The sequence below is a fragment of the Podarcis erhardii genome (genome assembly GCF_964252035.2).
Source record: "Podarcis erhardii genome assembly, chromosome: 17".
Taxonomy (NCBI): Eukaryota; Metazoa; Chordata; class Lepidosauria; order Squamata; family Lacertidae; genus Podarcis; species Podarcis erhardii.
This window is the reverse complement of record NC_138515.1, coordinates 18,248,992-18,275,444: the sequence shown is the minus strand read 5'-3', so window position 1 is coordinate 18,275,444 and position 26,453 is coordinate 18,248,992. Positions and strand designations below refer to the sequence as shown.

At 41.0% G+C, this 26,453-nt stretch overlaps 1 protein-coding gene and 1 long non-coding RNA gene across 26 annotated transcripts in view; one reads left to right on the top strand and one right to left on the bottom strand.

Annotated features, from left to right (window-relative positions):
* Positions 1-26,453, top strand: part of PTPRD (protein tyrosine phosphatase receptor type D) — a 1,160,352-nt gene that overhangs the window by 316,682 nt on the left and 817,217 nt on the right. The window lies entirely within an intron of this gene.
* LOC309331989 lies at positions 16,816-19,122 on the bottom strand. Its single transcript, XR_014152035.1, has 3 exons — positions 18,735-19,122; positions 18,139-18,647; positions 16,816-16,874 (listed from the first exon to the last, which is right to left on the bottom strand). It is a non-coding gene; the product is annotated as an uncharacterized lncRNA (long non-coding RNA).

Sequence of the window (26,453 nt, the reverse complement as noted above, 5' to 3'; positions counted from 1 at the left end):
TCATCCTTCACATGACAGCCCTTGATATATTTGAAGATGGCTATCATATCTCCTCTCAGTCTCCCCTTTCCCAGGCTAAACTTACCCAGTTTCTTCAACCTTTCCTCATAAGGCTGTCACCATCTTGGTTGCCCTCATCTGCACATGTTCCAGCTCATCAGCATCCTTCGCAAATTATGGTGCCCATAATTGGACACGGTATTCCAGGTGAGGTCTGACCAAGGCAAAATAGAGTGGTACTATTACTTCCCTTGATCTAGACACAAGACTTCTGCTGATGCAGCCTAGAATAGCAATAGCTATTTGACTCATGTCAACATATGGCAACCCTACATTTGTTCATGCTTAATGTTTAATATGAAAGAACAATATTCATACTCTTTAAAGGCAACAGAATAGTGTTGTATTGTGGTCATAAATGACATAAATCTAGAAATTGTCATCCTGTCCAGGGCATACAGTAGTACCTCTGGTTAAGAACTTAATTTGTTCTGGAGGCCCGTTCTTAACCGGAAACAGTTCTTAACCTGAGGTACCAGTTTAGCTAATGGGGCCTCCCACTGCCACCGCCACACGATTTCTGTTCTCATCCTGAAGCAAAGATCTTAACCTGAGGTACTATTTCTGGGTTAGCGGAGTCTGTAACCCAAAGCGTCTGTAACCCAAGGTACCACTGTACTTCTGTAAATCACTCTATGGTAGAATCTACACACATATAAAAAAAAGTTTTGGAAAACACATTGAATTTGGCATAGCTCACTGTTGCCATCTTTACAACACACTTAAAACGTTTTATTTGCAGGTATCTAGCTGAGTCCTATGTGGGGTTGCTTTTATAAAATGTTTGGAAGCTAATGTGGAATGCCACAAGCAAACAGCTCTCATGGGCTTGTAATAGAAATCATATTCTGCATTTGCTTCCAGTGTGATTTTGGACACAGTTCAAATGACTGTTTATCACCTTCCAAGCTTTTCTGTGGTTTTAGCCCAGAATATCTTCAGGACCACTTCCACCCATATAAATCTGCCTTCTTACTGAGATCTTTGGCAGAAGCCTTACTTTATTTCCCATTGCTATCAGTGGTGTGGTTTGCAGTGACATGGAATAGGAGGTCTCATTACTCAGTGACAATGGTTTGCAATTCTGCTTTTAATTCTGTTAGCCAAAGTTGAAGATTTCAGTGGTTCCAAAATCCACTTTTTAAAAAAGCCTCCCCATATAGTAGGAATGGAAAGCTTTCGGAGGGGTGGAGACAGGAAGAAAATGCCTTCACTGGATCCCTCTCGAGATTTCTAAACCTTTAATGGTTTGAATGGTTACTATCAAACACTGCATTTTTATAATACATGGGGCTGTTTTAATCTACCAGACAGTTCTGCACTTTTAGACAGCATTTTGAGACAATGACATGATGTTATATCTGCATGCATAATATATTAAAACATAATGTGTGTTGAGTGAGCGGGTCATGATATATATTTAATTTAATGCTACAGTACTTTCTGTAGTGGTTGTCATTTATTAATGTACAATTCCACCATAAACATGCATACATTTGCAAAATAAAAAAAAAATAAAAAAAAATAAATCTTATCCATTTAGGTTGGTTCCTAAATAGAAGATTGCATTTTCCCTTCAAAAGTGCAAATGTGCACTTAAAATCCATTAATCAACATGCTAGCCATCCATAGCAGAATTTTATTAACAACACCAAGCTAACCACACATTTGACAGACATGCCTCTCCATGTAGAAATCTCCCTGCCTTATTTAATTTATGGTGAGCAATGCATGCACATCGGCCATCAAAAATTATTAAAATCTGCAAAGGCAGAAACTGAAGCTTCCAGGGTGGTGTTTATTTGCAGAACACCAGAGAACATGTTGACATGTTCTGTCAAATCAAGCACTTTGCTTCTCTGAATGGTCAACTACAAGACTTATTTCCCAGCCTACTCAGTTTTCTGGCACCTCTCAGGTGGGCACCATTGCCATTATAAGAGAAAAAGGGAGGCATTCAAGGTGAGTTCTGGTACCAATTTTTCTAGAAAAATAGCACTGGTCAGCTGCCTACGAGCAGCTCATGAGGACAATCTCTCTCTCCCATTGTTGTTTACCTGCAAAAGGTATTCAGAGGCATACATATTATCGTGGGGATATTATATAACACCACGATAATTTATCTAATCCCAATCCTCCTTTCAACATGTCTAAATTGGGGAATTGCCAATTTTTGTTTGTTTCTCGATCTGTGAACTCAACATTATTTCCAAAGGAATATTTTTGGAGCTTGCCAAAGTTTTGGTGCACCATCATGCCAGTTTCATTTCCCAAAAAGATCTTCCATTTATTTAAAATAATGAATGAATTATATATTTATTATGGTCACATGTCAGCAAAATTAGATACACATATAAAGCATGCAGCTAGTTTAAACAGTTGGAGACAAATATATTAAAATATATTTGTTTTTGTTTTTTAAATATGCCAACAAATAAAAAATTCTCTTTATCTGAGCCAAAGTCAGGAAAAATAAATTGCAACCCTCTCAGTAATATGGGAATAATCATCCCTTAAACAGAACTATATCAAATATTCAGAGGACATAACTGACTATTTGTCTATAGACATTAACAAATGTTAACTAAGTACTTTTCTAATCAATATTGAAAACTATACATTTAGGGTTTGTGTTGTGTGGGCAATCTGGACATGAAGAATTTCCAACTATATTAAACAAAGACATTTAGGTTTACTCTAACAAGTGTGCTTGAAGAACGAATATTTCTGGGGGACAGGAGGTGGGCAGGTGTGGAGGATTCCCTGGTCCTGAATGGGGTAACTGTGCCCCTGAAGGACCAGGTGCACAGCCTGGGAGTCATTTTGGACTCACATCTGTCCATGGAGGCACAGGTTAAATCCGTGTCCAGGGCAGCTGTATATCAGCTCCATCTGGTACGCAGGCTGATACCCTATCTGCCTGCGGACTGCCTCGCCAGAGTGGTGCATGCTCTGGTTATCTCCCGCTTGGACTACTGCAATGCGCTCTACGTGGGGCTACCTTTGAAGGTGACCCGGAAACTACAACTAATCCAGAATGCAGCAGCCAGACTGGTAACTGGGAGCGGCCGCCGAGACCATATAACACCGGTCTTGAAAACCTACATTGGCTCCCAGTACGTTTCCGAGCACAATTCAAAGTGTTGGTGCTGACCTTTAAAGCCCTAAACGGCCTCGGTCCAGTATACCTGAAGGAGCGTCTCCACCCCCATCGTTCTACCCGGACACTGAGGTCCAGCACCGAGGGCCTTCTGGCGGTTCCCTCACTGCGAGAAGCCAAGTTACAGGGAACCAGGCAGAGGGCCTTCTCGGTAGTGGCGCCCTCCCTGTGGAACGCCCTCCCACCAGATGTCAAAGAGAACAACAACTACCAGACTTTTAGAAGACATCTGAAGGCAGCCCTGTTTAGGGAAGCTTTTAATGTTTGATGTATCACAGTATTTTAATATTCTTTTGGAAGCCGCCCAGAGTGGCTGGGGAAACCGAGCCAGATGGGCGGGGTATAAATAATAAATTATTATTATTAATAATCAAAATGTCTTCTTGACACCTATATTTGTATGTGCCCATATCTATATAATTATGGGATGCATTGCAGTTGATATATTTGTAAAAATAGGGTTCCTATATCAGGTTATTCAATCTGAACTTGAAAGCAGCATAAATAGTGCTATTATTTGTGTAATTTTCTCTTAGGAGTGGTGATTCTCATGCTCTCAAATATTGGTTAAACATAATTTTCAGTCCTTTTCCTTTTTTGCAGTTGTAACTGAAAAGTTTCAATTGATTTTTAAAAAGAAAAAATGGTACCATGTCATTGCACAATCTGCCATTCTGTTCTTTCTGGAATATAGAAACTGAGAATATAAAAGTGAACATGATGTAATTGTGCTAGTGATTCTGAGACTTTTTTTTTTACATGTATTAAAAACAATAAACTCACTTTAGAAATATGGCTTATTTTTTATCTGTTTCTGATTCAAATGTCAGTATATGTGTGTAATGCAAATGAAGCATTGAAATTGCTGGAATTAATTTTGCTTGTCATCTCTGAAATCAAGTGACAATCTCCCATATATTTTAAAATATCCTGATCATGCCAATAGTAAAGATAGTTTAAAAGCATTCGATTATCTGATGTTTGCATGGGTTTTGTCTTTCATTTGCTTAGAAAAAGTTGAAACTTTTGTGCAAATAATTTGGTCTAAATAATTTGGAACACCGGAAATAGCTTGTGTGCATGTGCACAGGCCTCCTCCGACCCGGATGAGCTACGGAAATAATGCTTGCACATGCACACAAACTATTTCCGGTGCTCCTCCAACCCAGAAGTGTGCCGGAAATAGCGTGTGCGCATGCGTATGGGCAAGCGTTCCCCCGCCCTCTGGCCCGCCACGCGATTGGTGCTGGAGACACCAGCCCAAGGTGCAGGAAGTTTGCTGACCCCTGGTCTAACTGTTTAAACCCTAAAGCCACTTTGATGACAGTATGATAGTGTACCACCGGGGTTGGCAACCCAATTGTAATTTTGAGAGGTTGCATGGCATATCCCAAAATGTCTGCCATCGGTGTGTGCCATGGCACATAATGGCTTCCATGGGGAGTGGCATGTGGCTTCAACGTTGGAGGAGCTGAGCCAGTGCAAACATGAACTGAGCAAGAGAACCAAAACAGTTTCTCGCATATTGTGTGTTTTTGAGGCAATATTTATTAAAGTCATGCATAGGCACCATAGGAGGTACTAGGGGTTAGAGAGCACATTTGTAACCCCTACTGTACACTTTCACAAAATGATACAACAGTTGTTGCAACATTCAACATACTTTGCTTTTCTGAAAAATACTGTTTAAGGACTGATAAAATTTCAATGAAGAATCATTCTTTTTTACTCTTGAGATATCTGAGAAGTAATTGCGCACATTCATTTGATTCCAGATACTTTATATTTGTCCTTTCTGGATTGCTGCAGTTAATATTAATCTAATTATGTTCATTAGGTCCTAAACAGTTTAGAATTGATTAAAAGATGTCAATATTAAATTGCGTCTGAAATTAAATTACCATGGGCCTAGAACAACTTAAACAAGCTCATGATGAATCTTGTTGTCTTGCTCTTAATATTCCTATTAAAAATCAAGAAGCTGAAAACTAACGAAATTCGGTCATCGAAAAGAGAGTAAAATATTACTTCCCTTTGTTATTACAGTCTAGTTTTCTCATTGCTACTTGGTGCACCTCTTCCATGTTCCATTCATTATTTCTAGAACTTTGCTTTAATTTGGAACCATCTTTTCCTTTACACATCCATCTGTGACTATTATGCTAATAGATTCTCAGTTCTTGCACCTCTCTTAATTTCCATGGAAGTTTGGGCACATATCAGTAAATAACTGCATAAGCATCTGTTTTGTACTGAGGCTTCTTAAGCATTGGAAACATTTCTAAGCACTGGAGCAGCTTTCTCTTAATATATCCCATAATTGAAGGTATAAGGCCAAATGCCTCCCTATGCATCTATTCTGCCCACTGGAGGTTCTGCATGATTCCAACTTGCATCCCATGTCGTTTAACACTTGCAAGAAGCAACTGGGTGGACAGCCCCAGAGCTTTGGGCTGCAATGCTAGCTATACGCTGCTGGCAGACAATTCCATCTCTCTACTTGTTAATCCTAGGGAAGCTGTGGAACTCTTAAATGGGTATTTGGAGGCATTTGTGATGGACGAGGGGGAACAAGCTGAAGTTTAATCTAGACAAGCTTTGAGTAGGAAAATTGGCTGGAGTGGGTAGAGGGGTGGCACCCCCCCCCAAAGAACGAACTCCTCAACTTGGGGGTTCTTTTTAATTCAACACTATGGCAACACAGGTGACGGTGGCTGCCAAAGTCCCTTTTAACAGCTTATAATTTATGCCAAATACAAGATAAATCACACCTAACCAAAAAAAAAAAAACCAAAAAAACAACAACAAAACTTTAGTTTATGGTTGCCATCAATTTTGATTTTAATTAATCTTTATAATGTTTTTATAATGTTGTACTGTTTTAGTGTTGTTAGCCGCCCTGAGCCCGGCTTCGGCTGGGGAGGGCGGGATATAAATAAAATTTATTATTATTATTATTATTATTATTATTATGAATGCACTAGTTACCTCTAGAGTAGACTTCTGTGATTTATGTAGAGTTGCCTTTGAACATGGACCTGGAAGCTTCAGTTGGTACAAAGCAAGGGCATTTGGATGTACGGTAGTACCTCAGGTTACATATGCTTCAGGTTACAGACTCCGCTAACCCAGAAATAGAGCTTCAGGTTAAGAACTTTGCTTCAGGATGATAACAGAAATTGTGCTCCGGTGGCGCGGCAGCAGCAGCAGGAGGCCCCATTAGCTAAAGTGGTGCTTCAGGTTAAGAACAGTTTCAAGTTAAGTACGGACCTCCAGAACGAATTAAGTATTTAACCCGAGGTACCACTGTACACTAAAGAAAGTGTGGAGACATTAAATCAATTATGTGCCAACAGAGCAAGTTACTGCTGTGTTTCGCCATTGTTTTCTGACCTATGTATTGATTCACTGCTTTGTGGACCTTTGAGCTAAAAAGTGATATACAAATAAACCATACCATTTAATGTACAGCATTCAGACAGGCTTACAAGCCTCTTGGTTTTTAAATGATTTAACTTTGATTGGCTATAGAACTGATAAATTGTTTTTACAGTCCGAATATTTTAAAATAATAATAATTGAGGGGTATCTTTCAACTTTAACAGTATTTTAAATAATGTAAATTAATTGTAATTTTATGTTGATATCCTGGGGTTGAAGCAATTAATATTAATTATATCCATTAGGTCCTAAACAGTTTAGAATTTATTAAAACATGACAGTATTACATCTAATATTAAAAATTACCATAGGCACAGAACAGCTAATTTTCACTGCCTTTAAGATGATGGACTACAAATATTTAAAGTAAATAAAGTATACATTATTTTACTTTGAAAAAAATAATCTGGAAAACGTGCTCCTATTTCTCATTCTCTGTAAAAGTATCATTATAACACACACACATTGACTGATTGATTGATTGATTGATTGATTGATTTGGATTGTCAGCATTCCCATGTAAGCCAATGGCTGTATTCTCAAAAAAAAATTTAATTAAAAAAAGCTGTTATGGAAACAAATTTATTTGTGTAAAATGACTGGGCCGCAAGCATTTTATCTTTCATTTGAAACAGATGGAATGTGATAAATGGACCTTTTAGACTCCTATCATTCATTCATTTTAAGAGGGAAGTATAGTCTGTCCCCCACTTATCATGCGATCCAGCATTCTATTCTAATATTAGCATTTCTATCAGTCTTTTACTACAAATTTGAGTGAACTATATAATAATGAATTCAAGCTCTTCTGCATGGAGACTGGAGATATATTAACAAATGCACTGTCACACTCAAATGCACTTATCTACCATCATCCTCTCTAGACTGACCCTGAGAAAAGCAATAGCCTTATTAGATGATTTACTAAATCCTGGCCCTGATCCTAAACATTGTGGCTGGGATTCACTGGCTGATTTGACAAGCACTTGAGAAAGCAATGGAGCTGCTGCAGTAAAATGAAGAAAAGAAAACATTTGCATAAGCATTTTGAGCATGGCTACGGTTAGAAATAATTCACGCTGATTTGAGCTATGCATATTTTGAAGAGCGGCTGAAGTTTAACATACACAAGCCCTGCACAAGCCATGCCACCAACATCTGCACTGGCCACTCCACCCGCTAACCTTGTCACGTCAAGGGCTTCTAAGAATGTTTGTGGTCAGAAAGCATGATATCACCAGGGTTCCTAAGTGAATTTGCTTAGAACCACTCGCCAGATCTTCCTGGTCAACATGGAGACGCCAGAGGGCTGGGCTGGAATGTTGTATTCCTGTATTTATGTTGCAATTCCTTGTTTGAGCTCAACATCTGAACAGGACCACAGCTATAAAAACACAGGTCTGCAGAAAAAAAATGGCATTTCCATTCTATCAAATTTCTAATTACCAAAGGACTGAAATATCCAGGCTTGGATCCAGACATGCTTTTTTGAATTCACACAAAGGTGGTTCTGCTTATGTTTCTTTTGAATCAGGAAAGTGTTGTTGGAGATTTTGGTTTGTGCAGTGAAACTCTCCTGTCAAAACCAAGGGGAAGGCTATTGCTTTCACGTGCTACTTTTGGGTTTCCACATCTGGATAGCCACTATTTGGAGACGCTGTGTGGGGGGGGGGTCTTAGGCTTGATCTAGCAGTGGTTCTGATACTGTGTTTCTGATCCTAACATCTTGTGATTGCCCTTACTTTGTAGGAATATGTGGTCAGCTGCTAGGCACTGATATCCCCTGACCCCTGACCATTAGGTCCAGTCGCGGACGACTCTGGGGTTGCGGCGCTCTTCTCGCTTTATTGGTTGAGGGAGCCAGTGTACCGGTCATGTGGCCAGCATGACTAAGCCACTTCTGGCGAACCAGAGCAGTGCACAGAAATGCTGTTTACCTTCCTGCCGGAGAGGTACCTATTTATCTACTTGCACTCTGACGTGCTTTCGAACTGCTAGGTTGGCAGGAGCAGGGACCAAGCAATGGGAGCTCACCCCGTCGCAGGGATTCGAACCGCCAATCCTTCTGATCGGAAAGCCCTAGGCTCTGTGGTTTAACTCACAGTGCCACCCATGTCCCTACTGATAGCCCATTGCAAATTAATTCCCCTGAGTAAATGTATCCACATTTCCTCCTGCCCTCCTGATACATGTAGAAAGCTGCTGGAGATTGTGTCACACCCTATCTTCAGACACATCTCCTATGCATATTTTACAATTGGCATGTCTACAGTATCCTGCAGAGCTTGCCTAATTTCCCCCCTTCTTTGTGCAGCTCCCCTGCAAGTCCTACATCAAGCCAAACGCAGCCATCACGAAACAGGACTTTGATAGGAAAAATGCCTTGCTGTAGTTCTTTGCGAAAAGAAATGAAATTGACAAAAGATTTTAATTTTATTTTATTTTGATTTATTCTATTTCTATACCACTTTTCATTCAAAAGAATCCCAGAGCAGCTTACAAACAATAAATAAATATATAACAAGAACATGGTGGGACATAATAGAATATCACAAATACAGCATAAATCACAGAATAATTAACAAACATTAAAGTGCAGCCAATTACCCCCCCCTTTGTTTTTCCTTTTAGCTGCTACCTCCGTTTCTTTCCTTCATCTAAGACTATTACTGGTCTCGAAGACTTGAACTCAGATTTGTAGTCTAACACTTGAAACCCTTGGCTTTGAAAGCCCATATCTGCAGCTCATCATCAGCTTGCAGTCATTGCTTGGCAAACCTTCCGCATAACTGGGAAACTGCTCTTTCTGTTTCTCTTGGATTCAGCCCAGAAAGACCCTCAACCCCAACCCCCTTGACATGTTTTGAGACAGATCACAAGTAAGGGAAAATATACTTTTCTGGTTTCTTCTCTCCCCATACTTTCTTTCTCACATTCCATCCAGCTTTCACCACTTCCCACACCCCTGAAATATCATGTAAGCTGAAATATCACCATCCTGCTGCTCTTGGCTCACTGCCACTTCATATGTCTCTCTCCATATCTCTTGACCTCCCCCTCTGTTATGGGGCAAGCCTTCTATAATTTACTTTGCAGTTTCCTTTTTATTTTACCTTATTGATAAAGCCTCATTTTCTGGCAGAGTTTTGGCCTCATCTCTATTAATTCTCCCCCTTACAAGAATACTCTTCTATCTAGGCACTTGTTCTATCTAGGCACTTGTTTCTAAAGTTGTAGCGTATCCACCCTTTGCAAGCAGTTCTCCACTTGTTCCAGACTTCCTATATGTGGATCCAATCAGTTTTCGGTTTGCCTCATTTCCCGCAAGAAAACCCATTTTTTACTGAATTGGTGCAAATGTCAACCCATGGAGAACCCAACTGACATTTTCAATTGATGTTCAGCAGTACAGAGCAGGGTTTCCTGGGGGGAAACAGTTGGGCAGACAGAGGTGAGCCCTCATATTCACACCGTGGTCCTGTGTATTTTGACAAAGAGTGGCTGGCTTTATTTGGTTTCAGTTCAACACAATCATTTGCTGGACTGGCTCACTGAATTGAGCCATTTGTGTTCGAATTTTACAAGTGTGCCATAAGTCAGGAACAAATGAAAGCCTACTATGGTTCTCATATAAAGACTTTAAATATGAAACTGTCAGTACTATTTAATTAAGGCCTTATGCATAAATCCCAGTTGAACGAAATGAGAATATTCTGCGCATGAATGTCTTCATGTTGCTATGAACGTTAGAATTTGGCAGCGCAACATCAGTAATGAAGGTGAAGTATTATAGGTCAAGTACAGCTAATTGTGGAATTCTAAAATCTCTGATTACTGTCAGGACAGTAGATAGAGCACTAGCTTGCTATATAGTGAAGAGGAAACATTAGAAGCAAAGGTCAAAGCATCATCACTACAGTTGAGCTGTCTGGGGCTAATAGATCAACAGAAACACTTACATGCATGGCTGGCTTTAATAGCCATATCTGTACTAAATAGCATCTGTTTAAAATGATATCCAGCCTTAGAAATGGACTGCAGTAATAACCATTGTTCACGTGTGTCAGAGCTGCCCAAGGTCCCAGCTCACAGAGGACCAACGCCAGGTCGTTGTTATACACAAAAGTCTTTATTGAAGTTCAGTCTCTATTTCAAAGCCGTGGCGCGCAGCTCTACGTCTTAAACCCTAGACCGCCGAAGCTCCGTCTGAATCTCCTCCCCTCTGACACCAGTTTAAGACTCTAGCCCTGCTCCACCTCTTCCTCTGCTCTCTCCTCCTCTGGGTCCTCCTGTCCGCTGGGGCATTCCCCTTTCTGGACTCTTCTGACGCTGAGTCCCCTGACTCCTCCCCCTGCCTCCGGCAGGCTTTAGGACCTGGTTCCCAATCCGGGTTCTCTGCTCTCCCGCGCGCCTGTACATTTGAACTTGGCTCTCGCGCCCACCCAGTGACCTTCCTCCTGACCATGGCTCTCGCGCCCACCCAGAACTTGGCTCTCGCGCCCACCCAGTGACCTTCCTCCTGACCATGACACTGCTTCTGTCACTGCTTCCCTCTTCCGGGAGGCTAGCTGGACCTGACTTCCCCTCCGTTCCCTGACTCTCCGATGGAGGCGTGGTCAGCCCTGACTCATCTTCTCTCCCTGCTGGGGGAGACGCTGGCCCCGATACCTGGGACTCTTCCCCCCCACTACGCTCTGGTGGGGAAGCTGGTCCTGATCTCCAACTGCTGCTCTGGGAGTCCCCGCTAGCCCCTTGCTTCTGGAGTGTCCCCCTTGGGACCCCCCTTGCCCTGGCCATCGGCGCCCCCTTCTGTGAATCTTCTGATTCGCTGGAGAGGCTCATGGAATCTCTCGGGCCACTGTCATCTTCTCCTACGCTGCCCTCAGATTCTTCCCCTTCGCTCTCCATTTCCTCTCCTCCCTGTGCCTCTGCTCCTGAGCCCCTGACAACGTGTATTTGAAAGAATGCTTTGTCACAACAAAGGACTCAGAAATGTAATGCAAACAAGAGTCTCTTTCTGAGGGTTAGAAAGAACATCACTTACTAATTTTGGAACTGTGTCACCATCATCAGGATGCACTTTATTATTATTATTATATATTATTATTATTATTATATATCATCAGGATGCACTTTATTATCATCAGGATGCACTTTTACCATCATCAGGATGCACTTTATTATTATTATTATATATTATTATTATTATTATATATTATTATTGTATATTATTATTATTATATAGATATATATTATTATTATTATATATTATTATTATTATATAGATAGATATATAGATAGATAGATAGATAGATAGATAGATAGATAACAGGGCACACTATTACTGTATATTATGATAAATTTGTGTTGATCCTGTTCTCCAGTTTTGGACACCATCCCTAGCCATCTTGGGTGCCACAGACTTTACAGTTTGAAGGAAGATAGGAGCCTGTAACCATGGGGCACTTGCTCCCACCTCTTTTGTGAGATAAATAAAGGGACATAGCCTTCTGAAATCCATTAACTGGGTACAACCACCTTACATTTTGTTTCCTTGATCCCAAGCCAGGAGGAGCTCAGGACTGGCCCAAAATATTTGTCTGTGGAGAAAGATAAGATGATGCTTCCTATTCCACATCCAGAAACAAGCTAGAGGGACAATTTAATTCAACTGCATCCCAAAAATTGCAGCACAGAGGGTCACACTGGAAATTACCTATGCATTTTGATGCACAGAGAACCTACCCAAGCAGGCTTTGATTGGCACAGTCTTCAGTAAACTTACTTAAGAGGCATGTCAAAGCTTTTCAGTAGGTCAGTCTCACTGTAGTCCCACAGATGCAAAAAATCATAACCAAGGATTCAGAGTGGAATCTGACTTGAATCACCTGAGCTTGTACTATGTAGGAAGAAAAACATTTTAGAACTGTATCTTAGATATGCTGCTCATTAGCTTTCTCTGGTTGTAGAGCTTTTTTATTTTTATTTTTTTAAAAAAAATCACAAAACATGTATCCTGTGAGCTATGCCATCTGATAGAAATCATATTGGAATTTTGGTGAAGATGAAAAGTGTTGGAAATAAATTCAAAAAGGCAATTACTGAAACTCGGAGAAAGAATTCATGTTTATTCTAGCAGTGGTTAGCTTTGGTTAAGCTTTATTCTTCTCGTGCTGTAGAATCTGGGAATGGGATGTGGGGCTTAGAGTTATGATCAAGAAATTTCCATGGTACCTTCACAATAAGGGAAACGGAACAGAGTTTGTAAGACGCTTTTCACATCCCATTTTGCTGACTACAGTTTCAACACAATTTGAAGACATGAACCCTTTCAGTTATTATAAGAAATATGCTCTTTTTTCTGTGCAACCTCATCATAGTACTGTCCCAGCCACCTCCCAATTTATGCTGTGATATTTACAAAGTAATCCCGGCTTCCTGTTGAATTCCTTGCTGGGTGGGAGAGGAATGGACTCTCACCTGCAGATTGCCCTGTGAGTCTGGCACTAGTTTCCCTAACGAATGCAAGGGCAGGCAAAGGCACTGGGTGCACGGAGCACTCCAACTGTCGCGACCCCCACCCCCAATCCATTCCTGGAAGCAGAAGATATCGGGCTTTAATTGCAGTAAAGTACTGGCTTAGTCATGCTAGCCACATGACCCGGAAGCTGTCTGCGGAAAATCACCGGCTTGTGGTAGAGGCAATGAGACAACAAACTGTGGGATATCTCGGCTACAAGGATTTAAAGGTTAGAATTGAGATAAGGTTTCATTTGATGCCAGAGACGGTGGGGGAAGGTTTCCCCTCCCCCCAAAGTTTTTCTTCTACATTTCTGATTTGGCAACCCTCATCGGAATGCAAGGTTAAAATAGAATATAAAAAGTGAGGGTGGAAGAAACTGGATTAATAATATGAAATTTAACATCAATCTGGAACTGCGTGTGTGAGAGGAATTGAATGGAGAGAGATAGAAAGGGGGGAGTTTCAACCTTTGAAAGGACTATATTGGAATATAGAACAAAACCATACCCACTCTGCGTTATTTTCAAAGGAATGCGAAGGAGACTGCGACAATTTGGAATATAACTGGAAAGATAACTGACTATAATATTTTTAAGCTGAAAGGAGGAAAGGAGTCTGGCAGCTGCAAGGTCAGAGGTTTTCTTATTAATCATTGGCAGTTTGGAATCAGACCACTTTTCCTAGGTTGGGGGGGGGAATGTCGAGGACAGTTTATTTGTTGGAACAGCGGGGTCTGTAACAAGTTCTTTAATCATGGGATAAAGTGACACAGATGCTTTTGGAAAACTGTGAGACAACTGCTTCCCCCGAGTCATGATGGGCAATATCAACAGTTGGAAGAATGAAGGACACAACGCCATATATGGTTGGGACAATATCATAGAGGGGAAATTACCACACCCAGGAAAGAACAATGATTACAAACTGAGTACCTCACTTGAAATTTTATAAATTACTTAATATATTAACATGAATTGAAACCATAAGATTGTAGCTGTTTTATAAGGGATCACTATCTTGAAGGGAGTGTAATTGAAATTATTAAGATTTTGGAACGCAGAAAATAAAAAATAAATAAATAAGAAGAATCCATCAAAACTAGCATGTGAGGAAGTGGCTTTAGCTAAATTTTATAATTCAGTATATAAACAATTGGTTTTAATACTAATTGTATTAATTGGATAAAAATGGCATTGTTACAATGAGGCTATTAATGGAATGATATTGGAAAATCACCAAAAAAAAAAATATCAAAGTAATCCCACCCAATCTATATATCAAAATGATAAACACTGAGATAACTTCTTTCCTTTGGAGCCCAAGAGTCAGGAGGTCTCAAAATCTATATCACATGCTTTCTCTCCTTGTCATCAAACCAAATGTAAACAAGTAAATATAATAAAAAGTTTACTTACAGGAGGAAAAGAAGTAAGAGATGCATGTAAGTTGCATTTCTCTGGATTGTGATTTATTTATAAGGACATTTTGGATGGCAGCCTCTGAACAATGCTACAGGTAGAACTTGCTTTCTCATTCAAGGTTTCATTCCCTCTAGCCCTGATCTTGTTTGGCTCTAAGTTGCTTTGGGTTGCCCTAGACAAGATAAAGCATCTAACAAATTCAATAAATAAATAAGCAACTTCGTTTTTGGAATGCTTAGGATAAATCCCTGGGCCTTTGTATAAGTGGTAATCCAACTGTCTTTCAGCCTGGACTCATGGGGTGTGATGTTGCCTGCCTAAATTATGAGGAGTTGAAGAAGAAATAGTTTATTGCAGAACCATGTACAATAGGCCTTCACTGTTCTAGGCAGGAGACACTGGAGACACCATACGTCCCCACACTCTGAGGCTGGCAAGCTAGTAACAGGGCAAAATGGCAGAGCATAGTCTGGGATGACTGAGTTGGCAGCAGACCCTTGTTTTGCCATCTGCCTGCATTGCAGGAACCAGTTGAATGGGGGAAAGTATCAGGGCTCCATACCACCAGCAGCCTCATCTATCCCTTTTGCTCTGGAAAGAGTAAGAAAAGTTAGGTGGGAAAGGCAAAAGGTGCACAGGGCAAAACGAGAGTGCAGTGGCGTAGCGTGGGTTGTCAGCACCAGGGGCAAGGCAAGTAATTTGTGCCCCCTAACCCATGGATTTGCGCCCCCTAACCCGTGGATTTGTGCCCCCTAACCCTAACCCCCAGATGTTGCGCCTGGTGCGGCCGGCCCCCCCCTGCACCCCCCACGCTACGCCACTGCGAGAGTGAGAAAAAACAACAACAATTACTCACGTTTCTGCAAAAAAATGGTTTTTTGACTTGGCTCCCCACGGAAATATGCCAACCAAACACTGCAGATAAAAATCATAAATATACTTAGAAAGTTATTCCAGCTGCCTTCTGTTTATCAATAGTGTTGTGTGTATTTGTTTTGATATTTCAAGGAATGGTTTTTGCTTACAGCCAAAATATATTAGGTAAATGCTAAAAATAGTCCGATATAGTGGGATAGGAGAGCTGGGGGTGGGAATCATATCTGGCAACCAATGCACCCCTTTGATTTCAGATAGTACATGGGCTCATTTACCAGAACTAATGTATTTAGCATTTTCCAGAGTTGACCAAACTAAGCCTCCTATAGCAGAAGCCTTCTAGAAGGCTAGGCTTGATCAGAAACGAGTATGCACTTTCAGAGTTCATGCTAAATACATTACTTATGGTAAATGAGACTAGACTCATCTACCCAGGTACTACCTGAAACCAAAGGGAAACATTGGTTGTCAGATATGAAATATATTGAAATTATTTTCAGCTCTCCTACCCCACTATCAGCCCTGAGTGCTCACTGGAAGGACAGATCCTGAAGCTGAGACTCCAATATTTTGGCCACCTCATGAGAAGACAAAACTACCTGGAAAAGACCCTGATGTTGGAAAAGATGGAGGGCACAGGGAGAAGGGGATGACAGAGGATGAGATGGTTGGATAATGTTCTCGAAGCTACCAGCATGAGTTTGACCAAACTGCGGGAGGCAGTGAAAGACAGAATTGCCTGGCATGCTCTGGTCCATGGGGTCACAAAGAGTCGGACACGACTAAACGACTAAACAACAACAACAACACCCCACTATTAGGGGTGGTCTCATGTTTAAGCATAGAAAGGCCACCATGTTAGCCATCAGAAGGTCCTTTTCTTTCAGGAATGTTTGAGCATTATTTATATGTCAGAAAACATGTGCCAAATGCCCCTCCAGGAGCCATAATTGTAAAATAGTCCTTTATCATTTTTTGTGACTCTCATATACTCAAATTCTCCCAAAATGAGATGTTAGTACCCTTTTTAAAAGATAATAACACTGGAATAAAGTACCTGGAATATAGGCACACACGTCACATGACTTGTTTCATTGCACATCTGAGGACATCTTTCATCGGTAGAGAGCAAATATTAATAAATATGGTTATATTTTAATTGCTGCATATAGGGTATGTGCTAGTTTGTACCCGGCTTTTTTGTCTGATTATATGGACATATGGTGGTTTTTGGTTTTTTTTTTAAATATAATTTTTATTAACAGGCCAATCAAATCACATTAATTCTAAATCACATTAAATCCAAATTATACAGCCAGATTTTTTAAATTTTTGTTGGGGGTACCCATACTTCAAGTTCCGAAAGGGGTCAAAACATCACTCTTGCTGCTGCCTTAGAATCATAGAATCATAAAGTTGGAAGAGACCACAAGGGCCATCGAGTCCAACTCCCTGCCAAGCAGGAAACACCATCAGAGCACTCCTGACATATGGTTGTCAAGCCTCTGCTTAAAGACCTCCAAAGAAGGAGACTCCACCACACACCTTGGCAGCAAATTCCACTGTCGAACAGCTCTTACTGTCAGGAAGTTCTTCCTAATGTTTAGGTGGAATCTTTTTTCTTGTAGTTTGGAACCATTGCTCCGTGTCCGCTTCTCTGGAGCAGCAGAAAACAACCTTTCTCCCTCCTCTATGTGACATCCTTTTATATATTTGAACATGGCTATCATATCACCCCTTAACCTCCTCTTCTCCAGGCTAAACATGCCCAGCTCCCTTAGCCGTTCTTCATAAGGCATCGTTTCCAGGCCTTTGACCATTTTGGTTGCCCTCCTCTGGACACGTTCCAGTTTGTCAGTGTCCTTCTTGAACTGTGGTGCCCAGAACTGGACACAGTACTCCAGGTGAGGTCTGACCAGAGCAGAATACAGTGGCACTATTACTTCCCTTGATCTAGATGCAATACTCCTATTGATGCAGCCCAGAATTGCATTGGCTTTTTTAGCTGCCGCGTCACACTGTTGGCTCATGTCAAGTTTGTGGTCAACCAAGACTCCTAGATCCTTTTCACATGTACTGCTCTCAAGCCAGGTGTCACCCATCTTGTATTTGTGCCTCTCATTTTTTTTGCCCAAGTGCAATACTTTACATTTCTCCCTATTAAAATTCATCTTGTTTGTTTTGGCCCAGTTCTCTAATCTGTCAAGGTCGTTTTGAAGTGTGATCCTGTCCTCTGGGGTGTTAGCCACCCCTCCCAGTTTGGTGTCATCTGCAAATTTGATCAGGATGCCCTTGAGTCCATCATCCAAGTCGTTGATAAAGATGTTGAATAAGACCAGGCCCAAGACAGAACCCTGTGGCACCCCACTGGTCACTCTTCTCCAGGATGAAGAGGAACCATTGATGAGCACCCTTTGTGTTCGGTCAGTCAGCCAGTTACAAATCCACTGAGTGGTAGCATAGTCAAGACCGCATTTTACCAGCTTCTTTACAAGAATATCATGGGGCACCTTGTCAAATGCCTTGCTGAAATCAAGGTAGGCTACATCCACTGCGTTCCCTTCATCTACCAGGCTTGTAACTCTGTCAAAAAATGAGATCAGGTTAGTCTGACATGACTTATTTTTCAGAAATCCATGCTGACTATTGGTGATCACAGCCTTGATCAAACAGTTCTATCCAGTTCTGTCCAGATAGTCTTTTTGTTATTTTCTTCATCTTCTTGTTGTTATCATATGTTCCTTTCTTTGTGATCTCTGATAATCTTCACAAGCGGGTGAAAGACAAACATCTCCTGTGTGGGTTTTACACTCTCCAAAAATCATATCACATAAAGGACAGACGCCATTTCCACACCTCCGTTAAAAACATTCCCACTGTCTGTCCGTTGATTCACAGGCTTGTGAATCTATATCTCAGAGGGCTCTGCCAGGTCAAGATAACGTTCCGATAACCATACATTCACATTCCAATGACCCTGGTCCTCCTCCCTCTCGTCCACCTTAGGCAAGCCTGTCTTCACGAAACTCTATTTCTAACTGCAGCATAAAACTTTCCTTTCATTCCCCGGTTTTTCCACCAGTCCTCTCTTCAATCAATAATCCACTCCCACACAGTTCTTAGTCTCCTGCTTGTGATTAATAATAGCAACGATTCTTCTCTCTGTCTGGAGAGGAGGGTTATTGGTACTCACATAAGGCAAAAAAAGAAAAGTTTTTTTCCTCCCCTCACTTTCCGTTTCACTTCAACATACCAGTCTCTTGATGTTGATTCTTCACTTGATTTATTTTCACGCCCGTCACTCCGCTCACAGAGATCCCATTAATCAGCAGTCTTTACTCCCGATCTTCACTTGATGTATGTGCATTAGCTTCTTTCCAATTATATATTTCCAATTAAATATTTCGAGCTAATGCGAACCAGTGCGCTAATTGGAGACAGCGTCAGGAAGAGCCGACTTCACTCGAGGGCTTCGTGCCAAGTGTCCACACCCCCTTCTTTCGAATCTGGGGGTGCATTATGGACACCGCTGGCAAGGCAGTCCCCCCCATCCCCTTGGGGGGGGGCAAGGAAGGCTGCATACTTCCCATAGCAGCCTCTTAATTACCTCATGTGGGTCGGAGAGATGTTATTGTCGGCCATCTTCCAATGCGCCCCCTGGTGGCCCGGACATATGGTGGTTTGTTGAACCAAGGAACAGATCACAGCCTGATAACTGAGCCTTGGAATAAATAGATTTGTTATTTATTATTTTAAAAAATGTTATTTGTTATTATGTGTTGAAGTGGATTATTAAATATTTAGCTTGTGTCCTGTCCACTGGTAGGGTTGACCATTTTTTGCAATCTGTTTTGGATATTTTAAACAAGGACAGCATCAACTGAGCATTTGGTATCACAGATATTCTAAGCAAACTCACTTTATGAGTTTATAATAATGAGCTAAATCTAACATTCTGTTTTGTTAAGGTTAATTAAAATATTCTATTTGGGAAATATTAACACAAATCATATGGCCTATCCCCACCCCCACCCAACTTTATACAGAAAACATTTGGTATGGTTCAAGTACAGCAGATGGTCCTCTGCAGTATGGATAGAGGGGAGATAAAAATACTGTTAAATTTTGCAAATTAAGAGCGCATGTTGATTATGCTAGTTTGATTGACTGAGCTTTTCCATTGCACACGTTTGAACCAACAGCAAGAAAATTTTCATAAATGTTCTTTCTTGGTAATTCTGTGAAAATATATTTTATAAATGGTGCATTAAAGAGAAAATATCAATCTGCAAATATCAATCTTTAGCAAGCAAGATAATTTTTCCTAACGTAAACTAAAATTTGCCCAGTATTGAAATGTTTATTTCTTCCCAGATTTTATATCAAAATCTGGCAGAATAACAACAGGGTTCTGCTATTATAGGTGTCTGCTTTAAATTTTACTTGTATATCACGTTGCCTAGCTGACTTAAATGTTCGAGTTCTAACTATGATCCGTCATGTGCTACAAAGAAAACACATTTCATTTTTATTAGTGCTGTAGTCACTCATTCCTTGCTATGGTTCACATCGCAGCACTGCAACCCTATCGTTCTCACCAGAACACCATTAATTCCCTGTTCCCTGAGCTTGTAGAATTTACATTTTCCTTAGAGGATAATATGAATGTGTGTAGTCTTTGTTAAACATTCAGAACATAATCTCTGTGCTCTTTGTACAACCAGTTTCTCTTCAGTTGCTGGCTGTAGAATGCTAGCATGTTGCCTTAGTATACTGTCCCACAACCCAGAACCAAATTTGCTTTTACATTATATGATGGTGATGATCATGATGAAACTTTGCCCCCCTCAAACAACAACAAACCTTAAAAATGCTTGTTATAAAAACTTTACTACATGCCTGCTTTGTACTACTATGCTGCTGCTGCTACTAATAATAATAATACTAATTTTATTATTTATACCCTGCCCATCTGGATGGGTTTCCCCAGCCACTCTGGGCAGCTTGCAGTACGTGTTAAAACACAGTAAAACCTCAAACATTAAAAACCTCACAATACAGGGGTACCTTCAGATGTTTCCTAAAACTCAGATTGTTGTTCATTTCCTTTCCATCCTTGACATCTGATGGGAGGGCGTTCCACAGGGAGGGTGCCACTGCCGAGAAGGCCCTCTGCCTAGTTAGTCATAATGCTTTGTCTGCGAAGGGATTTTACTTCAACCAGGCACCTCGTATCTTCTATCATATGTCATGAGATTTATCACCTTTTTTTGGCCCTCTGCCCTTGTTTCTCACCAAAACGTTACAGCCCATGTATTCAAGGGACCAGTGGGACTCTGTGGCTCCCCACCCCTGGTAATGTCCATGCATTGATCCTGGATCTCCGGGACACAAAAGTCTATGGCATAGACCTTTAAAGCAGCTAGTCCTTTGGTTGTTCAGAGTTCCAGCTTCTAGGAAAGCCTTTGAGCATAGAGATCTACACATGTCTCTTTCCCGTCACATAGCATCAGCTCAGGGCCAGTAGTATGACCCTGCTGTGCCTTGGTATGTATGGATCCCGTTCATTGAAAGGGAACACTGTCTTTTGCCATTCTATTTATTATGCCTTGGGCACTTTCTGCCTTTCTGCTTGTCACATTCCACTTAATAGTAGTTAAGTTCGTCTGGGTTTGGTGTCTTTTGGCAAAGAGACTTACAGCCCCCCCCCCCCGACAGGGGACATATATTTTTCTACCTTGGGAGTGTGCTACCTGCAAGCCCCAGTAAAAGGGCCCCATCAGGGATGAACAGTGGCCTCTTGATTACTTGGACTGCCAGGGCGAAACAGGTGCAAAACGCCAGCACCCTGTCTACAAGTTCATTAACATCCATCTACAACTTCACTAGCATCTCTTGGTGTTGTGAACAACACCGAACTTACCTATTGTTGGTATCTTCATGAACTTACCTAAAAAGATAAAGAAAACAAAAGACTGAGTTAAGCATTTGAAAAATCCATTGAAACCAGACATTATAAATTCATCTTAGATATTCCTGCTAAGCTGTACCTTTCCCGGGTTTGTGGATTCGGGAGATGGTGGGATTATGTTCTGGCCTCAATCAAGGGAGATAGAAGCAAGAGACGATGCTTTTTATTGTGTTGCAGAGAACACAGAAGTCTGCACGACAGTCCCACACCCAGCATCCTCACGTACCCCACCCTTAACCTTTCTGCATAGAAAAGGAAGACCTGAAGGGTGCATTCACTTGAAGCCTTCAGATGACCAGGATTCCCCACAAAGAAGCTTCTAAGTGTGTTCACCTGAACATTCTTAGAAACCACTGTCAGATGTATCCACTCAGCACAGGAAGATTTGGGATGGAATCACAGGCTTTCCCCCACCCATCCTCTGCATGGATATTTAACCTTCCTACAATCGGTCTAGTGCATTTGTACCATTTTAAATGATTGATACTTGCTCATCCCGTTGCTAAGTGTTGAAATGTTCTACCGTATTTGGGGCGGGGGGGGGGGGACTACGGTGGAGGCATGAAACAAACAAACAACATTGTGCCTTACTCCTTTGTTAGGTAGTTGACTTTGTAACAGTAGGTCTTTTTGTGTGTGTGTGTATGAGGTACACAGTACAATTGTGATTCAGACCACCAAGGGTACCCCTGAGTCAATTTTGTTTGTGGAGCTGACCAAGGTTACGTTTTGAAATCGACATCTCATACTGTGTGGAAGCATAAATCATTTGGTAGCGTTTTCTTTCTTTTCTTTTCTTTTTTATCTACCTAGGAACCATGATAAAAAGCACTCTTCAGTTTGACCTTCAGAGGCACACATGTTTTAACAGATTTTTACACTGTAAAAGTCACCTTTAGAGAAGAGACAGGCAAATGGCTATATACAAGAAGGTGTTTAATCTTGCATAGTTTGCTGAGGCAACCAGTCGTGTTGTTACTTTCGTCTTCCAAATATTGTTTCTCAAGTGTGAATGTTTATTCAGGGAAACATACAGAATTAACCTGGGATAGGGGATAACAATTATCTATTTTATTTAAGAGCCTGCTTTAATTTGCTTTTTTATATTAAAATTTGCAGCTTTTATTGAAGCTAACTTCAAGCAAACCAAAATGCTCATTTCATTTAATAGCAATCATTTTTGATAGCTGGTAATTTGCTTATTTAGAGCTTTCTGATGTCGCCTTTGTAAAAGCTGTGTTTACTATTAAGTGTCTTCATTAAAAAAAAAATCACTCACTGCTGTTTCAACAAAAAAAAAAAATTATAAACCCAGAGCTTTTCTGTAAACTTGGATCAGGGCTCCCACAAAGCCTCATGTTTCTTTTCTGCTCTGTTTCTGAGTATTCTACATCTAGATTTTCCGAGGTATCTTTAGATTTCTCAAGGTCTATGGCTTTGCAAGAAGTGAATCTGTACAAAATGTTGCCTGCTGAGCACCAAAGAGCTCTGGATGGTTTTTTGGTTTTTGTACAACAGCATGGATTTTAAAAAGAAGACGATAAAAGCATTGGAGGGGTCTTTTTAAAAAATCCTACATTGCTCTGCTTTAATAAATAGGCAAACCAGAGCTCTCCAGAACTCTGCAGCAGTGTTGCAGAACAATCTCATGTTGCAAGGCCTACTGGAGGCCTGTAAGCCCTTAGCAGAGAACACACAACACCTCTAGAATATAAAGCCCATACCCTCCAAGTGTCCTGATTTTCCAGAGACAGTCCCAGCATTACAAAAGTCATCCTGGCTTCTGATTTGATCCAGGAATGCCCCTATTTCCCCCACCAGTGCTGCCACTACCAAGCTTGGGGGGGGGGGATTAGATGAGCTGGCGATGAGTTGTCCTGAGCAACAAATTGCTTGACTCTGCCCTCTGCATCATTGATCATAAAGCATGTTCTCCTTCATGGAGAGCATGGGTTGCAGTGGGATTAACAAGACACCTCTCTGTTGCTGGGCGGGTTATTTTGGATGGCCACCATTGTGATTGGGCTCCTCTGGTTGTTGGGGAGAGTTTGATGTTGACAATTTTTGATTGACAGCCTTAGTCTATACATTCCCTGTGCACAGCATTGAGCTTCCTCTTTTCGCTGCGTGCATCGGATCACCCACCCACCCTCCCTAATTTTAGGGCTTTGTGTTTGACCTTGCTATGCCTGTCATGGGGTCATCTGCTTTTGGGGCAGGGGCCTGGTAGGAAGTTTGTACATTTGGCTGATTGGCTGGTGCCATTTGGTTTTTGCCCACTGCGTAACAAATCATCACAACTTGTAAGGTTGTGGTTAGGCATTGGTTTTAGAAAATTGGTTGGTGGAGGGGTATGGATTAGCTGTGCCTGCCCCTCCAATGCTGCTGCAAGTTAAAGGAATCCGGGGGCTCACCATGCTCTTATCTGCACCCCGTCAAGGGGGCTAGGGCCACGCAAGAGCCCTGGGAGCATTTGGAGAGAGGTGAGGGTCTGGTACCCAGCTCCATTCTCTCCCGAAAATGTTTTCCCTTACTGACTTCGCAGGCTTGCGGATGTCAGTTCTGTCCCTGGGCAGGGACAGATAGTCGCAATCAATGCCTAAACAACCACTCACATTTTGTATTTTTATAAAGTTGTGGCCAAAATTATGCCAAAAACCTTAAACAAAATTTCTGTGTGAAGTGTGAATTTATTTAGGGGTGGTTTGGGGACCTTGACACACAACCATGAGATGAGAGAGAGAAAGACTGACAAAGCTTATGTTGTACCTTACCAAATCTGTTCCATGCAGGAATCATGTCTAATATTTGTTGCTTCAAAAGACAGAATATCACACAGGTGCCTTGCCATAGGTACTATTTATCAGTTCTTTATTATAGGCACATAACGAACAATATAACAGGTGAACTTTACAGATAGGCTGCTGTCTATTATTTGCATTATTTGTCTATTGAAGGCAAGGTTTTAATAAAAAGCACTCACACAGTGGATTGGTATTTGCCCTGGCCTGGTCAACATATGTTAGGGGTTTGGTATATACACATACTGAACAGGGCCAGGTTTAGGTTTGATGAGGCCCTAAGCTACTGAAGGTAATGGGGCCCTTTATATGTCCAGTTGTCCTTTGTCAACAACAAATTGTCGCTTTTTGTGTTGAATATATACTATATGGTAATTTATGGGCCTAATAGGTATCTAAAACCATTTGTACATGTTGCCATGCAACCAGTTCATGCAGAATGTAGGCACCCTATATATAGAAATGAGCAAACCAGTAATATTTTAAGGAGCAGGCTAGCAGGTGGGGACCATGACTTACATTATGGGAGCCTACACAACACAAAACACTGTTGCTGTATGTAGGTTTTATTTTATTTGTTTTTTATCTTATATTTTGGAAATGCACATCCAAGGTTTTTTTCTCTTTAATGTACATCCAGGTTTTTTTTCCTTTTTTTTTTTTTTTTTAAATTGTAGCTTGTTTAGCTTATATGTAAATCCAGCACTGATACTGAACAGAGGCACTGCTAGTAAAATTTTACTAACCGGAACATGTAACAAGGAGCAATGCAACACTATCGCTTGCATGGAGCTAGACAAAGGAAACAGAGTTCAGTGGAACCTTGACTTACAAACGCCTCAGGCTACAAACATTTCAGGTTACAAACTCTGCTAACCTGGAAGAATTACCTTGAGTTGAGAACTTTGCCCCAGGATGAGAATGGAAATCGTGTGCTGGCAGCACAGTGGCAGCAAGAGGCCCCATTAGCAAAAGCACGCCTCTAGTTAAGAACAGTTTCAGGTTAAGAACGGACCTCTGGAACGAATTAAGTTCATAACTAGAGGTACCACTGTACTGCCAGCTTGATTCATTTATTTTCTCTGTAGTGCGTATATCTATGCATACAGTGTTCTTCATTATAAGAAAACAAAAATGAACAGCAGCCATGGATTTGTTCAGCATAGTTGACACCTGGGAAAACAGGATCAGTTTCTAAATGGGAGAAGAACATTTGACTCTACTGTCAAAGGCACGCCTTAGGTATAATTTGCACATTATCTATGCTATGCTATAAAAGACTACTGTATATAAATTCCATGAATGTGTTTGATTTGTATGCAACCTTTGTTGCATTTATTTGTAGTACAGTTAACTTTACCTGCTGTGAAATCCACTAGGGGGAAGTAGAGTGTTTAGCCAATTCCCAAACAGTTTGAGATAACAGACCGTTGAGTGAATGAATGAGATATCATTGAACATTATTATTTTTTACTCCTGAGACATAGTGTTGCAGTGAATGTCTATGATTTTTGTGTGTTTCCATGGACAAAAATAGCACACTTGTAACTGTGGATGAATATCTTGAATATGGTCATAAGTTTCTGAGCAGCTGTCTATAGAGGCGACTTGTTTTTTCAAGATGTTTCACAATTCGGCTAATTGCACAGATTGAGAATTATGCTAAACCTTAGCTGGACACTAAATACAATAGAAAACCACTCCCCCTAGGATTTGAAATTACTTGCAGTACCAATAACCCTTTGGAAAATAATACCATTGTAAGATATTCTGATTTTAAATAAGAATCTTGAACTTGCAGGGTCATTTTTCAACAAGGCAAACTTTCATTTTGAAATAACTGAGGAGGCTCCAAATATCTTTAATGAGCTAATGAACAGACACGTCACTGTCCCGACTTCTACGCAACACACACAGACAGAGGCTCTTCTAAGTAAAGAGAGATCTTTATTCAGGCAAGCAATGGTTTATGCTCACCAGCAGACATGGGGGACAGGAGTTTTAGGACCAGGGTAATGAGTTCAGAACAGGACAGAAGCAGGGAAGCTGTCTCTACAAGCTCTTAAAGACGAGCTGTGGCCTGTTCACTCACGAGACTTGCTCACTTAATGGGAATGTCAGGGTTGCAAATGCAGGCTCCATTGGGGTGGGTGAGTTGGCTCCCATCTGTAAAGATGTTGCCCGGATCTAGCTGACAAGA